The sequence below is a fragment of the Equus quagga genome, chromosome 10 (genome assembly GCF_021613505.1).
Source record: "Equus quagga isolate Etosha38 chromosome 10, UCLA_HA_Equagga_1.0, whole genome shotgun sequence".
Lineage (NCBI taxonomy): Eukaryota > Metazoa > Chordata > Mammalia > Perissodactyla > Equidae > Equus > Equus quagga.
In genome coordinates, this window is record NC_060276.1 from 49,068,868 (window position 1) to 49,084,535 (window position 15,668).

Consider the following 15,668-nt stretch of genomic DNA (forward strand, 5'->3'; position numbering starts at 1 on the left):
TTGCCTTCCTCCACTTTGAAGCCCTGAACCACTACCCCCAATATCCTCCTTTGTCTTTACCTGAAGATGGTACTTAAGCTGGCAGCCTTGGCCATTTTGGTGAGTTACCCAGTTTCCCTGGATTTCTCCCATGTATACGTGTTAGAAAGCTTTGTTTGATTTTCTCCTGTTATTCTGTCTTATGTCAATTTAATTAGTAGACCAGCCTGAAGGACCTAGAATGGGTAGAAGAATTCTTTTCCTCTCCTACAGTAGTTTTTAAATTACTTATCAAACAACATTACTTGTTATAAATCTATTCAGATTTTCTGTTTCTTCTAGTCAGTTATGGTAGGTCATCTCTTTCTAGGGATTTTTTAATTTTACCTAGATTATCTAATTTGTTGGCATACAATTTTTCATAATATTCTTTTATAATCCTTTTTATTACTGTAACATCAGTAATAATGTCCCTTTTTTCATTCCTGATTTTACTAATTTGAGTCTTCTAATTTTTTTTTCCTGTTCAGCCTAGCTAAAAATTTCAAAATGGTTGAAATTTTAAAGAAACAACTTTTTTTTTTGAGGAAGATTAGCCCTGAGCTAACTGCTGCCAATCCTCCTATTTTTGCTGAGGAAGACTGGCCCTGAGCTAACATCCATGCCCATCTTCCTCCGCTTTATATGTGGAACACCTACCACAGCATGGCCTGCCAAGCAGTACCATGTCTGCACCCAGGATCTGAACCAGCGAACCCCAGGCTGCAGAAGTGGAACGTGCGCACTTAACTGCTGTGCTACCAGGCCGACCCCTAAAGAAACAACTTTTAATTTTGGTGCTTTTCTATTCTTCATCTTATTTATTGCCCCTCTACTCTTTATTATTTTCTTCCAATTGTTTGCTTTGGGTTTAGTTTGCTCTAGTTTAAGTTTACTAAGGTGGAATGTTGAGTTATTGATCTCTGATATGTCTTCTTTTTTAATGTATGCATATACAGTTATAAGTTTTCCGCTAAGCACTACTTTATCCCTTTTCCATAAGTTTTTGGATGTTCTTTCTTCATTTTCATTTATCTCATAGAATTTTCTGTGAATGGTTCTGTGATCCATTGATTATTTAGGAGTGTCTTACTTAATTTGTACATATTTGTGAGATTCCTAAATTTCTTACTGTTATTAAGTTTCATTTCCCTCTTGTGATAGGAGAAAATACTTTGTGTCATTTCAATCCTTTTAGATTTATTGAGGCTTTTCTATGGCTCAGAATATTACATATCTGGGAGAATGTTCCATGTCTATTTGAGAAAAATTTGTGTTCTATTATTGTTGAGTGGAATGTTCCATAGATGTCTGTTAGGTCTAGTTTGTGTATAGTGTTGTCCGAGTCTTCTATTTCCTTTTGTGTATCATGCCTACTTTGTCTGTCCATTATTGAAAGTTAGGTATTGAATCCCTAAAAGTTATTGTTGAGGCGCCAGCCCCATGGCATAGTGGTTGAGTTCAGTGTGCTCCATCTTGGCAGCCCATGTTCATGAGTTTGGATCCCAGGCACAGACCTACACCACTCATCAGCCATGCTGTGGTGGCAACCCAAATATAAAGTGGAGGAAGATTGGCACAGACGATAGCTCAGGGTTAATCTTCCTCAGCAAAAAAAAAAAGAAAGAAAACTTTGTTGAAGTGTCTATTTCCCTTTTAAATTGTGTCTGTTTTTGCTTCACAGAATTTGAGGCTCTACTGTTAGGTAAATATATATTTATAATTTTTATATCATCCAGGAGAATTGGATGTTTGTTGTTATAAAATGCCCCTCTTTATATCTAGTAACCTTTTTTTTTTTTTTTTACAAACTCTAGTTTGTCTAATATAAATATAACCACTGAAGTTTTCTCATGGTTGCTGTTCACATAATATATCTTTTTCTACTCTTTTCCTTTCAAATTATTTGTTACTTTGAATTTCAAATATATCTTTTGTAAACAGCATATAGTTGGATCATTTTTTTAAAAATCCAATCTAACAATCTTTTTGATTGGATTGTTGAATCCATTCTTATTTCATGTTATTGTTGATAAAGTTACATTTATGTCTGATATTTTACTTTTTGTTTCATATATGTCTCATGTATTTTTTGTTCCTCTATACCTCCATTACCGGTTTTCATACTGAGTGTTTCCTAGTGGAACAAATTCTTGCTTTAATTATTTTGTTTTGTTTTGTTTTGTTTTTGTTTGTTTGTTTTGTTTTTTTGGAGGAAGATTAGCCCTCAGCTAACTACTGCCAGTCCTCCTCTTTTTGCTGAGGAAGCCTGGCTCTGAGCTAACATCCGTGCCCATCTTCCTCTAGTTTATACGTGGGACACCTACCACAGCATGGCTGCCAAGCAGTGCCATGTCCGCACCCGGGATCCGAACCAGCGAACCCCGGGCCGCCGAGAAGCGGAACGTGCGAACTTAACCGCTGCGCCACCGGGCCGGCCCCTTGCTTTAATTATTTTTTAACTGTATTTTTTATTTATTTCCTTAATAGTTACTCTAAGGCTTACCATATACATCTTAAATTATCAGAATGTACTTCAGCTTTATATAATTTAATTACAGTGAGATATAGAATCATTGCTCCTAAATAGCTCTATAATTTCTATCAAAATTTTGTGTTATCATTGTTGTACATAGTATATCTAAATATGTTAGCAACCCTATAATACATTGTTATAAGTAATTCTTTTCTTTCAGTCAATTCATTTTTTTTAAATTAAGGTTTAATTGACATATAATATTACATTAGTTTCATATGTACAACATAATGATTTTATATTTGTATATATTGCTAAATGATTACAATAAATCTTTATATAATCTTATACCTATTAAGGAATCTTAGAAAATAAGGGAGTTATATTTACCTTATTATTTATCCTTTATGGTTCTCATCATTTTTCCTGTAGATTTGAATTACCATGTATGGTCATTTCATTACTCCAATATAACGTTGCTCTCTTCCTCCTCCTTTGTGTTCTATTTATTCTGTTCTGTTATTGTCAAATATATTACCTTTCTGCATGTTAGAGACCCACCAATACAATTAAAATAATTGTTTTAGAAAAAATGTTTCTTAGCAGTTAAGAGCAAGAAGACGAAATATGCATTTATACAGTCTTTTATAATTACATAATAACCTTTACTTGTGCTCTTTATTTCTGTGGATTTGAATTTCAATCTGTAGTCATTTTCTCTCAGCCCGAAGAACTTCTTTTGGCATTTCTTATAGGGTGGGTCTACGACCAATGAAATTGCTGTTTATTTTGTAATGTCTTTTTTTGTGTTCCCTTTGAAAGATACTTTTGCCATATATAAGATTCCTGGTTGACAGATTTTTCTTTTCTCTTAGTTCTTTGAATATGTCATTCCACTGCTTTCTACCCTCCATGTTTTCTAATGAGAAATTGACTGCAAATCTTACAGGGGTTCCTTGTATGTGATGAGATGTTTTTCTCTTGCTTCTTTCAAAATTTTCACTTTCAGTGTTTTTACTATAGTGCATCTGGGTGTATCTCTTTGTGGAGTTTGTTGAGTTTCTTGGATGTATAGATTAACATTATTCACCAAACTAGAGAACTTTACAGGCATTATTTTATCAAAGATATTTTTCTGCTCCTTCATCTTTATCCTGTTCTTTTTGTACTCTCATTACATGTGTGTTGGTGTGTTTAAGGATCTCCCACATTTTTCTGAGACTGTTAAATTTTCTTCATTCTCTATGTCTTTCAGGCTGCATAGTCTCTATTGATTTATCTTCAAGTTCTCTGATTCTTCATTCTGACAGGCTAAATCTACTGTTGAGATTCTCTAGTGAATTTTTCATTTCAGTAATTACACATTTTAACTCCAGAATTTTCATTTCATTCTTTTAATTTCTAATTATTTAGAGATACTTTGTATTTGATAAAACATTGTCATTATAGCATCCTTTACTATTTTAAGCATGGTTTTGTGTCATAATTTTTGTTGAAAATTGTTTTAAATTTATTGAGACTTGGCATAACATGGTCTATCCTGGAGACTATTCCACATGCATTTGAAAAGAATATGTATATTCCCCTTGCTGAGTAGAGGGTTCTATAGATGTCATATAAAAACTGCATAAACATGTCAATAGATGCAGAGAAAACATTTGGTGAAATTCAACACCACTTCGTAATCAAAACACTAAAAATAAATAAATAAAATGGAAAAAAAAACTAGGAATAGAAGGGAAATTCCTCAATCTGAAATAAGGCATGTATGCATACTCCACAGCTATCATCAAAAAGGAAATTTAAAAAACAATTCCATTTACAATGGCATCAAAAAAATAAAATTCTTTGGAATAAATTTAATGAAATGAGTGCAAGAAAACTACACTATGCACGGAAAACTGTAAAACATCATCGGAAAAAATTAAAAATGACCTAAATAAATGAAAAGACATTCCAAATTTATGAATTGGAAGATTTCTTATTATTAAGGTGATAATACCTTACAAATGTATGTACATATTCAACATAAGCCTTGTCAAAATCCCAACTGGCTCTTTTTGCAGAAATTGACAAGCTGATTGATTCATATGAAAGTTCAAGGCACCCTGAATAGCCAAAACTATTTTGATAATAAAGAACAATGTTGGAGAATTCACATTTTCCAATTTCACTACTTACTACAAAGCTAGAGTGATCAAGACAATGTGGGAATTGCATAAGAATATTCAGGGGCTGACCCTGTGGCCGAGTGGTTAAGTTCCCATGCTTCGCTTCAGCGGCCCAGGGTTTCACTGGTTAGGATCCCGGGCGTGGACATGGCACCACTCAACAGGCCATGCTGAGATGGCGTCCCACATGCCACAACTAGAAGGACCCACAACTAAAACATACAACTATGTACTGGGGGCATTTGGGAGTAAAAAGCAGAAAAAAAAGAATATTCATAAAAATCACTTGAGAGTCTAAAAATATATCCTTCTCTTTATGTTCAGTTGATTTTTAACAAGAGTGCCAAGACAGTTTAACGGGGAATTAATAGTCCTCAACAAATGGTGCCACACTACCCACTGAATTTCCACAAAATGGAAATGAAATTGAAAATGAAAAATGAAATTGAAACCCTCACTGATATCATACACAAAAGTTAAATCCAAATGGATCAAAGACTTAAATGTAAAAGTTAATTTTCTTTAATCTTAGAAGAACATATAGTTGTAAATCTTTGTGACCTTGAGTAAGGCAAAGCCTACTTTGTTTGACATCAAAAGCAAGCAAAAAGAGAAAAAATAGATATTAAATAGAAATTAAATCAAAATTTAAAAACTTTGTGCAGCAAATGATACTATCAGTGAAAAGATAACCATCAGAATGGGAGAAAATATGTATATATCATATATCTTATAATGAGCTAGTATCCAGAATATATAAAGAATAGGAATAAATTTAACAAAAGAAATAGAACGTTTGTATAATGAAAACTACAAACATTGTTGAAAGAAATTGAAAAAGAGCTAAGGAAATTAAAAGATATACCATGTTCATATATTGAAAGACCTAATACCATGAAAATGCCAGTATTTATGAATTTTATCTACAGAGTCTATAGAATCCTTATCAACACCCTACCTGTTTTATTAGCAGAAATTGAGAAGCTGGCCTTAAAATACATATGAAAACACAAGGGACCAAGATTAGCCAAAACAATCTTTAAAAAGGAACATATCTGGAGAACTCACATTGCTCTATTTTAAAACATAGGGATAAGACATACATATCATTGGAACAGAATGGACAGTCCAGAAGTAAAATATCACATTTATGGTCACTTGATTTTCCACAAGTGTTCCAAGACAATTCAATAAGGAAAATAATAATCATTTCAATAAATGGTACTAGGACAACTGGCTATCCACTTGCAAAAGAATGACATTGGATGGCTCCCTCGCACCACATACAAAAGTTGACTCAAAATTGATCATCGGTGTAAATCTAAGAGCTAAAAGTATAAAACTCAGAAGAAAACATTGGAATAACCTTGAGTTAGCCAATGCTTTCTTAGATATGATACCTAAAGCAAGTGCCAAACAAAAAATAGATAAATTGTATATCATCCAAATTTAAAACATTCATGCTTCAAAGAACACCAGCAAAACAACCAACACTGTGAAAGTAATATTTTCAAATCATGTATCTGACAAGGGACATGTATCTTTTTTTTTTTTTTTTGAGTAAGATTATCGCTGAGCTAACTACTGCCAATTCTGCTCTTTTTGCTGTGGAAGACTGGCCCTGAGCTACCATCCATGCCCATGTTCCTCTACTTTATGCATGGGACGCCTACCACAGCATGGCTTTTTGCCAAGTGGTGCCATGTCTGCACCTGGGATCCGAATTGGTGAACCCCAGGCCACCAAGAAGCAAAACGTGAACTTAACCACTGCGCCACTGGGCCGGCCCCTGACAAGGGACTTGTACTGAGCATATATAAAATCTCTTACAACTCACACCCAATAGGATGGTTTTAATCAAGAAGACAGATAACAAGTGTTAGTAAGGACATGGAAAAATTAGAGATCTCATATATTCATTTCTGGTGGGAATGTAAAATATTGTAGCTACTTTGGAAAAAGTTTGAAAGTTCCTCAAATATGGTAACATACAGTTACCATATGACTCAGCAATTCCCCTCCTAGGTGTATACTCAAGAGAACTGAAAACTTATTTCCACACAAATACTTTTACATTAATATTCATAGCACCATTATTCATAATGAGAAAAATGTAGAAACAGCCAAAATATTTAGCAACTGACGACTCGATAAACAAAATGTGGTACAATGGCCTATTATTCAGCCATGAAAAGTAATGAAGTAGCTGCAACATGGATGAACTGTGAAAACTTTATGCTACGTGAAAAAAGCCAGGCACATACTGTATGATTCCTTTTATATGAAATGTGTAGACTAGGAAAATCCATAGATAAAGAATGTAGATTAGTGTTTTCTAGGGGCTTGTTGCATGAATGCCATGTATTGAGTAACTGCTGATGGTTGTGGGTTTCTTTTTGGGGTGATGAAAAACATTCTGAAATTAGATAGTGGTAGTGGTTGTACAATTCTGTGACTATACTAAAATCCACTGATTGTACACTTCAAAAGTATGATTTTATGGTTTATAAATTAAATCTTAATAAAGCTTTTTTTTAAAAAAAGCAACCTGAATCTGAAGAAAAAGTGCATTCTAAGAAAGCATAACTCAACAAGTAATAACCCCTTCCTCTGGCATAGCAAAAGCCACATTCCCTAATACTAGAATCCTACAAATATTCATAACATTGATTCTTGCATAGCCTTTGTGGGGGTAGAACAATCTTGAGCTCCTAGCTTCAGACTGTGCTTCCAAGGGAAATGACAGGACTTTTCAAGGACATTAAACCATTAACTGATCTTCAATAATTATTTCAGCTCTCAACACTCTGAGTGGATCTAGCTCTGATCACAACACTGGGTTCCAAGAATGTTTTAACACCTATTAAAATATATAATAATAGGGGCTGGCCCCGTGGCTGAGTGGTTGGGTCTGTGCGCTCCGCTGCGGGCGGCCCAGTGTTTCATTGGTTCGAATCCTGGGCACGGACATGGCACGGCTCATCGAGCCACGCTGGGGCAGCGTCCCACATGCTACAGCTGGAAGGACCCACAACGAAGAGTATACAACTATGTACTGGGGGGCTTTGGGGAGAAAAAGGAAAAAATAAAATCTTAAAAAAAAAAAAAATTCTTAAAAAAAAAATATATATATATATATAATAATAACAATCTAATGTCTTTGAGCAAGAAGACAGGTACAGGATAAATTTTTGGCCAGAGGTTAGAAAGATATATGCTATAAATGAGAAAGCAGTACAAAGAAGCATTTGGAAATCCAGGAGTGAAGGGAAAGAAAGGGGGAGAAATATGTGAGTAAATAAGTAAATAAAATAATTTCAGAGTGATAAGTGCTACCAAAAAAATAACAGAACAAAATGTGATAAGAAGTAACCTGGGTTTGTTTTGCTACTTGGATTTGGGTGATTAAGGAAACCCTTTCTTAGTAAATACTATTTTAAACTAAGATTAAGATAAAAGGAAGTAGTCATTTGAAACTGGAAAAAGAGCATCCCAGGCAGAGGAGGAGAAATTTAAAAATCCTTGAGCAGGAAAGAGCTTGCAGATGAGTGACCAGAACCATGGCCAATGAAGCTGCTGCATAGCTGGCAAGTGACAAGTGCTATGAGAAGAGGTATAGAGGTAGATAGTGATAGGTAAGGCAGGGTGTTGCAGGCCATGTCAGGAGTTTGAATTTCATTCTGCTTACAAGGCGAAGTCATTGTATGGTTTTAAGTCTAAGAGTGTCGTAATCTGATTTATGTTTCTAAAAAAGCCAGAAGCATATGTAGTCAGAGACAGTCTTTTCAGAACTAGATGTTTTATATGGCAATGGAATATTTGAACTTCGATGAAAAAGAGGAGTTATAAATTCAAATTAATATCAATGATACAATCTAAAGTTTTATTGTGTCTCAATAGAGAAACTTTGTTTTTATACAATTCAGTGATTGCTACACTAAGATTTGGAAGTCAAATGATCAATTTCATGAGTAATTTTTAGTTTTGAAGGTAGGCATACATTAAAATTTTTATGATCATATATTTGAAATGATGGTGCTTCACATACCTTTTAGGGTCTATTTCACTATAACTTGGACCTGATTGCTCTTAGAACACATGCAAAATATGATAAGTCCAGTGCCAGTGGGTATCCACTTTATACTGTTTTGTAAAATGGTGGGAACATCATCTGAGGGGATTTAGTTTAGGCAGGTCTGAAACAATCTATTTGACGTGGTCAGATGCCAGGGACTCCTGGATTCAACTTTTGATTCAACCCAGCCTACCATAGTTACTAAAAGTATGCTGGGACTGACTTATACCAGCTCCCAAGTAGATAAGTGGTATAGAGATAATTATTCCCAGGGCAAAATACATCTATACCTTGGCATGACTGCATCACAGAAGCAAACTATTGACAAGTAAACTATGACCGTGTGGCTCTCGGAACAGTTTAGGATGTCTATAGGGGTATAAAGACACCCTTTCCTGCTGCTAGAAATGCCTAGATTGAGTTTCTCAAAGGGCTTGATGAATCCTGATATTAGACATATGTTATTTTCATCAGTGGATACCTTCATGGGGTCTTAAATACAATGGGATGTTGCCTCTACAAAGAGGAAAATGTTCCTGGGTCTCTTGTTTTATGCATCATCTTCATGCAGGTATGTTTGAGTATCTTTTACTTACATTAAAGAGATTTGTATCATTTTTCAGTGTCTCTCGGTACCATCAACTCTACTTCAATCACACACCATCTGTCAGTAACAAATATCACCTTGTTTAATATCTGAGTCTCTCTTATTATCCCCAAACAGAAGGCCTTGTTTAATTTAGGTTAGTTTAAATAGGTGTGAGATATCACTTAAACTATGCTCCAGGGAACTCCTGAATATCTATAAGTAAGAAAATATTCTAGAGCCAACCCTGATTGCCTAGTGGTTAAAGTTCAGCACACTCCACTTGGGCAGCCTGGGTTTAGTTCCTGGGTGTGGAACAACCTCTGTGTCAGTAGCCATGCTGTGATGGCAGCTCACATAGAAGAAATAGAAGGACCTACAACTATGTACTGGGGCTCTGGGAAGGGGAAATAAAGAAAGAGGAAGTTTGGCAACAGATGGTAGCTCAGGGCAAATCTTTCCCAGCAAAAAAAAAAGAAGATAGCCTATTCTTGCTTCCCCTTGGCAGAACATTGAATATTTGAACTTATTCAAAGACATATTATAATTTTATAATAAAATATATAGAATCTAGTAAAAGTACACTTAGTACCTGTGCTTAAGACTTACTTGCTTGAAGGCCATTAATATTTGAGGCTAAGGACAAGTATACTGAGTTTAAAAATTCCCAAAGCAGTGTCAGTTTTAAAATATCCTACAGCAGAGGACAAGGTATATATTTACTTTACTCACCTCCAGTTTTCAAGCACTTGGTGAAAGCTGCTGGCTTTGAGAAATGACCAGGTCAATCTGAGCTGAAGGCTGCAAGGAAGGGAATTAGGTAACAGGTGTGAGTCACAGTTATGACACCCATTCCATGTGCTCTTCTTACAGTGTGACTAACATGGTGTTCCCACCTCTTGAGTCTTGGTGGAGACTTATGACTGTTCCAGCTAATATGGCATGGTGGAAGTGATGCTATTTGACTTCCAAGATGAGTTCATAAGAAGATACAGCTTCCACCTGGATCATTTTCTCCCTCCCTCCCCTGCCCAGGATACTTGCTTTGGGGATCCAGGTAGAGAGGCCATGTTTGGGTGTTCCAACCAATAGCCCTAGCTAAGGTTTCAGTCAACAGCCAGTATCTACCAATGATATGTGATTGACCCTCCAGAATATTCCAGCCCCCAGACGTCAAGTCAACTCAGCTGATGCCACGTGGAGCACAGATGTCTTCCTCACTAATCCCAGCCCAAACTGTAGATTCATGAACAGAATAAATGCTGCCATTGTTTTAAGACACTAAGTTTAGAAGTAATTTTTTTTCAGAGCCATAGTAACTAAAACAACTCCAGAACGTATATCCAACTGCCTACTTGTCAAATGCAATTTTAATATGGTAAAAGCCAAACTCCTTCTTATCTCTCCCTCACACCTGTTCCTTCAGCAGTCTTATTTATCTCAGCAAATGACAACTTTATTTTTCCAGCTTCTCAAATCATAAGGCAGTCATCTTTGATTCCTCTCTCTGCCTCTGATACCCAATGTTATTGTTGCCTCCACCTTCACACCATATCCCAAATATGACTATTTTCCCCACATCCGCCACTTCCACCTGATCCAAGCCATGAACATTTTTCACCTGGATTATTTCAATAGCCTCCTAAATGGTTTTCCTGTTTTATCCCTCAACTTCCTACACCTAAATCTCCACACAGGCTCCAGAGGAATCATCTTAAAATGTCTGATTTTGTCATTTCACTGCTCACTCCTAGTAAATATCAAGGTGTTTAAAATTGGCCCATAGTTTTCTCTCTATCCTTATGCCTCACACTGTCCTCCTTGCTCACTTAGCAGCAGTTAAACTGGCCTCCTTGTTATTCCATGAGCACATCAGGTACTTACTTGTCTTTCATATTTTTGCTGCCTGGAATGTTCTTTCATTAGTTATCCTATTGCTCAATTGCTGAGTTCCATCTGCACAAATATTATACCTTCAGAGAAGCCTTCCTTGACCACCTATCCCTTTAGGCTGTTTTATTTTCTCTTTATTACTTACTAACATCTGACATTGTTACCCATTGTACATTTGTTTAATCTTGTAAGACACACTAGAATGTGAGGTTCAAAGGAGCAGGGACTTTGTCCATTTTGTTTACTGATATACCCCAGCACCTAGAACAGTGTTTGGTACAGATTAGGTGCTCAGTAGGTATAAGGCCAGCAGGTTCCTAAAATCTTCTTATGTGGTGGTTTTGAAAAACAAGCAGCAAGCTCTGTTATGGTCTTTCTTAAAGCAAGGAAGAGGATGATGCTAAATATTTCTAAGAGTCATTAGTTTTACCTTTTATTGTGCAACTGCAGTGTGCTGAGCACTTATGTCTAGATGAGAGTGGCACGGAGAAAACACTGTTGATTAAGATATTTTGAAATCAAGGACTTTAAAAACAAGTGCAATGAAATGCTATAGGTCCCATGATAGACATTTTAAAGGAACACAAACAAGGGAACTCAAATAAAGGAGTTGTCGGTTCTATCTGAAGAAGGGGTTTTAAGGAAACTTCATATGGAGTCTTGAAAGATGAGCAGTTTTCCAGATAAACGAGAGAGGCAGTATTGGGGGTGCAAGAGGGCATTCCAAGATGCAGTAACAACATGAACAAAGGAATGCCTGAGTGAAATAGGTTGAATACCTCTTATGGATGGAGCTTATATAAATGTAGGGTTATATGAAAGAGAAAGCTGAAGAGGTAAGGTAGGCAGGGGACAATTTGAGACAGGCCTTTTATGCCATATTTGTTTGGACGTTATTGTGTAGTGAATCAAGATCCTACAAGGGTTTTAAGCATAGCTCTTTCCTGTTTTAAGATTCTTAATGACAAATGATGTGGCTAAAGAAATAGGTCAGCCCATTTCCCTATGTTCTATCCACATAGCAAAAAGAGTTTCCAGGGACACAGAAATACTTCTCTTAAATAGTTCTCTATGAAAGGAATTAGACCAGCTAAATCCATCAGATCTAAGCAGGCTGTGGTCATAAGTAACACTGTATTTTTTGTTAAAACAAAATGTGCAATTCGTTTTGTGGGGTTAATGTGCAAAAAACTGCTAAGTACTTCTATAAAAAAGAAATAATTAAATGTCAAAATTATCTATTTTAGAAGGAGTCTAAATGTCAAGAATAGTGGAATTGCCTATTAAATTATGATGGGGTACTATGTATTCATTTAAAGGGGTGATGATGATGCTGATGTAATAACAAAGAGAAATGGTTTTATATATAATGTTATTTTAAAAATAGAATTCAGAATTGTATTTATGATGAGATTTCAACTAAGTAGGAAAAAAAAAAAGCCATTATGATAGCCAGGCTTCAAAATGGCCCCCAATGATATTGTCTCCTGGTATTTATGCCTTAATCATCCCCTCCTGCACTGAATAGGGCTGACTTGTATAACCGACACAATATTGCAGAAACGACAGTGTATGAGTTTTGGGCTAGGTCCTAAAAAGACATCATAGGTTCTGTTTTGCTTTCTCTTTGATCACCCACTCTGGGAGAAGCCAGCCATCCCATCCATGAGAATACTCTAGCAGTCATATAAAGACTTCCACATCATCAGGAAAATTGAGGCCCTCTGTGGACATCCAGCAAGGACTTGCCAACCATGTTCGCGAGCCTTGGAATCAGACCCTCCAATCTTAGTCAAGCCTTCAGAAGGCTGCACCCTAGGCTGACATTTGGACTGTGTTTGGAGGAAAACTTTTCCTCTACCAGTTTAGGTCCAAGCAGTAGTGATGGTGGTGGTGGGGCTGTGAATGAATTGGTAACAGATTAACAGAAGAAAAGTTTATTTTACATGCATGTGGGAGCACTTTACAAGGAGTGGCTCCCCAAACAACCAAGGGTAAGGGTTTATATATCAGCTTAACAAAAGGGGAGAGGGACTTGGAGCTTCGGTGGGAAAGTATGGAAGGTTCTATTGGGCTTGTTTACACAGTTTTTCATCCTGGTGCTAATGGGCTGTCTCCTTTTTGGCTGGAAGCTTCCCTGGAGGGGGGTTTATGGCAGTATGTCAGAAAGCCCTGCTTTAATCATCAATCAAAAGGATGTTCACATAAGGCTTTTTCTGCAGCTGTTTGTCCAAAACTTTTCAGTTTATAGTAGTCTTCATGCCACTCTGGTGGGTTATTGGACCCTTCAACTGCAACATTATGAGATACCTTGAGTCCTTACTACCAGTTAATTCACTCTTTTTTTTTTTGAACAAGAATGTTCTTTATTTGTACAAAGCATTATTTTCTCAACATTCTTCACTCATTAGTCAACAAACTTTTCACTGTATTCATTTAACATATTAACAGTGTCAAACTACACTTGACTAACTGTCAACCTCCAAGCACTCAACTTAGAGACAAACAAAAAGTGCTTGGAGTACCAAATGGAAAGAGAAAAAAATGAAAAAAGTTCAACTGAGACACCTTAGAAGCAGTTAAAGGGAGTAGCCTGCTGGGAGGGGGAGGGTGGCTGGGGAATTCCTGAGCACCATCAGATTGCCCTTAAGGTTCAGAGAGGTTTACAAAACCATTTTTAAAAGACTTGAGATTAGAACTAAGGAATGAGAGGAACCTGCCATTTGGGATATTAAGCAGGTTATCAACATTCCTGGATTGCAGAAGTGAGACAAAGAGAGAGAGAGAGAAAGTGGGAATGGGGAGCAGAGGAGAGGCAGAAGACAGGAAGCGAGAAGCACACAGGGAGGAAGTTGTGCTCAGAAGAAACAAAGTTTGGAACCTGTCAAGAATTGGAAGAATGAAAAGCCATAGTCACAAGTCTGGAAGGACTACAAGAGAAAGCCTGGAATTTTATACCTTCCAGGAGGTAACAATAAATCCTAAAGCTGTATAGTGGCAGACAGCGAGGTGCATTTAAGACTAAACCATCTGTTTTGTAAAAGAGTAGGACATTGGCACACTTGCTTGACTAATTCCACTCTACACTGCTGATTTAAAAACATGTGTGCCCAGAGCATAGCCACCCCAGCAGGTCAAACGCCTACAGGCGATATAGAAGGGGTCCAAGCCAAGCAGATCTGTGGAAACCAAAATTCAATTAATGTTACTGTCAAGTGAAGAGACAACAGAACAGATTTCATTGTTCTTTTAGTAGTTTCCTAAAGCTAACATTTTGACCACTTGTAATAACCTGGTATTTCCAAACACTGTATGATCAAACAGGCTGACCATGATCAAAGCCCCAATTTTTCCTGAGCCTTGACTGCCTCTGTGATCTGGAACACAGCTGGCAGCACAGAGTTATTACTTTTGGGGGGGAAGGAATTTCTAGAGGGGTAGAAGGGCACTGAGGATCAAAAACTGTCTAACCATATGTATATGTATGTAAAGAAGAGAGATCAAATTGACTAATTATATTAGTCGTTCAGAGTCCATCATGCTAAAAAGTAACCTTCAGGATGGTTAAGCAACAGGATTCTGCTACTCAGATGCTCTGAGTGTGGAAAGCGCTGGTTTTGATCATTTTAGTCAGTTTCTATTTTGATCTTCTCAGGCTCTTCTGCCTAAGACTACCCTGCCCAGCAGGGGAAAGCTTCACACGAACACATACCATGTTTCAGAGTGGTACCTTCCAAAGTGCCAGAGTCTCCCCACCCTATTCAGTTGTCCACTTCCTCGTCTTCATTCTGTTCTTCTTCCAGCCTTTCCTCGTCTTCATCAGTGTCCTCATCTCTGCTCTTGTCTGGCTCTTCTGAATCTGTTTTTTTTTGCCTTTGTCCCTCTTCTTTTGCTCTGAAGCTTCCTTCTTGCCTTTCTTCTCCCTCTTATATGCTTCCAGAGCTTCTTTTAACAGGGTGATGAACCGCTGGAACTCCATCTCCTCCATGGCAGAGAGCACATCGCTGGCATTCAGTGGCTTGCGTTTCCCTTTCATCACGAAGTTGTTGGCCCAGTACGTGGCTGACAGCATGAAGACGCTGGCAGCGCGGGAAATGGCGCTCCGGGACTCCTTGGAGATGTTGACTCCGTCCAGGAGCGCCTCCTTGATGATTCTGGTGATGACAGCGTTGGGGAAATTTAGGTCCTCAGGGCTCTCTGTCATTGCCGTCGTGGGGGCCCGCGCCTCCACCCCAGGCCTCCTCCTCAGGCTGCTACAGCAGCCGGCGTCGCCACGGTCTGACCCAACAAACCTTCCGTCCCATCCCACGTTGCCCACTCTGTGTCCCACAGTGCCCCGCGCACCATACCTTCCTTCCTCCCCGAGTCCCGCCTCTGCCTCAAGTTGCCTGTGCGTCAGAACTTCACGCGCTGCTATGGTTTTGGCCCACCAGGGCTTCCGTCTGACCC

At 37.5% G+C, this 15,668-nt stretch overlaps 1 pseudogene; it reads right to left on the reverse strand.

Annotated features, from left to right (window-relative positions):
• Positions 1-14,980: 14,980 nt before the first annotated feature.
• On the reverse strand, positions 14,981-15,423 carry LOC124246021 (DNA polymerase epsilon subunit 3-like; annotated as a pseudogene).
• Positions 15,424-15,668: the final 245 nt, after the last annotated feature.